This window comes from Cucurbita pepo, chromosome 5, assembly GCF_057944985.1.
Source record: "Cucurbita pepo subsp. pepo isolate OVF chromosome 5, ASM5794498v1, whole genome shotgun sequence".
In the NCBI taxonomy this organism is placed as follows: Eukaryota; Viridiplantae; Streptophyta; class Magnoliopsida; order Cucurbitales; family Cucurbitaceae; genus Cucurbita; species Cucurbita pepo.
In genome coordinates, this window is record NC_141802.1 from 10,186,661 (window position 1) to 10,189,110 (window position 2,450).

The following is a 2,450-nucleotide window of genomic DNA, read 5'->3' on the forward strand; positions in this document are numbered from 1 at the left end:
AATAGATCTCGAGTCAATGGTACGACAGATAGAGCGCTGCCTACACGCAAATTAGCTTCCGAGGTCAAGCAGTCTCAATTTCACTACAGGATTGATTTGTGAATGAATGCTGGGCCACCTCGAATGGCGTGAGCCGCATGCGGGGAGGCTCGAAAGTACGGTTTTTAGGGGGATCCAGTCGAAAGCCCAGCCTAGCCCACCCGACTAGAGGGACTGAGAAATTAATAGAGTACAAAACTTATCTTCAAGCTTTACTTTATTCTGATCGTTCAGAGGGCGATCGTGGAGTCACTGAATGAAGTCCTCCCTTTCTTTCGGAGGTGCTGACCCGCAGCGAGGCAGAGATGACTAAGTGACATATGGAATATGGCGATGACAACAACATGTCCGCAAAGGAGATAAGAGGTGGAGCCAATGACCCACTAAGACTCATGTATCTACAACTACATCCTCGAGCGGCAGTCAAACGGAGGCGTGAATGCAAGATGCCAGCGGAATGATCTGCCAGACAGAGGCTAGGGCTGCTTTCTTCCACCGCGTCCTTCCCCTTGTGTGTCGGAGATATAAAGCGAGTGCACCAGAAAAGAACGGGAACTAACTAGGTTGATCTATTCTATGGTGAAGCATCCGAAGCATAACTGCACACTCACACGATCTTTGACAGAGATAGGAGCATTCGGTGGAACTGGTGAACTACACTTGCTTCTGGATAGATGTGTGGTACCAGCTGCCCTTCCTCCTCTGCTTTAAGAACCGTGTGAACAGAGAGTGCGCAGAAGGGAAAGAGGTCCTCATACAGAGTCTCACACTAAGGCTGTGCGGGAGACTGAAGAATGGGTCGAGTAAACTCCCCTGGGGCCGGCAAAATCAGAGACGAAGCTTTATGGTATTCTCTTTGTTTTTATTGGAATTGGAAAAGGAGATGGGTATGTTCTCGAAAGGGAAGGCAGAGGTAGTACTTCGAATGACGAAGAGAGGCGGCTCGGCAAAGAAGGAATGGTAGGTAAATCGTCAAAGATGACTTCTTTGTTGGCGAAACAAAGGGCTAAATAGCGCCATTGATTCTCCCGGTCTGGATTTACAATGCCTCGGTAAAGAGGTCGATCTCGATGACAACACCCTTTTCTTCTCTTCCTTACCGGGGAATCTTCTCTTATGGCCTTCACCTCCCGCCTGGCCCAGAAATCGAACCCAGTCTCCTTCTAATCCATTCATTTCTACAAGCAGGTTTGAATAAGACCTTTCTATTGCATAAGCTAAAAAAGCGAGAAGTACAAAAGGCGGGATAGGCTTTGGAAACTGGGGGGATTCGTAAGAAGGGCGAAGGAATCGCTTTTAATACCTTTTGTTACGTTACGCTTCTCTTTCTTTTTCCAATATAATTGACATGGCCTGGGGCTAAGGTAACTTAAGTGGGAGAGCCGTGTTATGGGTGACCTTATTGCACGGTTCAGAGAGCACTTGTGTATGTGATGCAAGTGAACGTGTACGACAAAGTTGTCGTTAAGTTTCGTTGTTCGTTCCGTCGTTGACCCTATCTATGTTTCTACGATGGCCGAAGAACACGCTCATTCTTCAGCTGTAGAGAGACTTTTGAATTGCGAGGTACCATTACGAGCTCAATATATACGAGTGTTATTCCGTGAAATCACTCGAATTTCAAATCATTCACTTGCTTTAACTACTCATGCTATGGATGTGGGAGCATCAACTCCGTTCCTGTGGGCTTTTGAGGAGTGGGAGAAATTATTGGAATTCTATGAAAGAGTCTCGGGAGCCAGGATGCATGCCAGTTTCATACGACCAGGTGGAGTGGCACAAGATCTTCCTCTTGGCTTATGTCGAGATATTGATTCCTTCACACAACAATTTGCTTCTCGTATCGACGAATTAGAAGAGATGTCAACCGACAACCGTATCTGGAAACAACGATTAGTGGATATTGGTACTGTCACTACACAACAAGCAAAGGATTGGGGATTCAGTGGTGTAATGTTAAGAGGTCGTGCGACATGAAGACATTGATAGCAATATGGGGGAAGTTCCCATCAGGCAACAACGGTTACGCCTGACCCTACTTAAGCATGCGTATTATGTCAGTGAAGACTTGGTGTAAAGCCTTGTAGCTTACGTTAGAAGAGCAAAAGGCTCGTGGCTAGGGTAAGCTGAGGGGGGACAGCGTAAGTGAGCGAATGTGTGTAAGCCCAGTCAAAGATAACTATTCTAGGCGGGCCACCTACCTTTGAATGATCTTGGTCCTACGGACCGTGAACGGATTCGCCTCTGGCCTCTGGGTACGTCGTAACCGCATAAGTTCACCAGGGTGGAGCACGGTCCGCCAAAATCGGCATAGGTTAGGTGCTATTGATGGAACATGGTAAGCCTATCTTTCTCCATATGGAAGTGCTCCGGGCATATAGAGATGTGGGTAGAGTCAACCTCAAAAAGCA

The 2,450-nt window shown here is 47.1% G+C and overlaps 1 pseudogene; it reads right to left on the minus strand.

The window, feature by feature from the left end:
• Positions 1–256: 256 nt before the first annotated feature.
• On the minus strand, positions 257–1,572 carry LOC147792666 (uncharacterized; annotated as a pseudogene).
• Between the last annotated feature and the right edge of the window lie 878 nt (positions 1,573–2,450).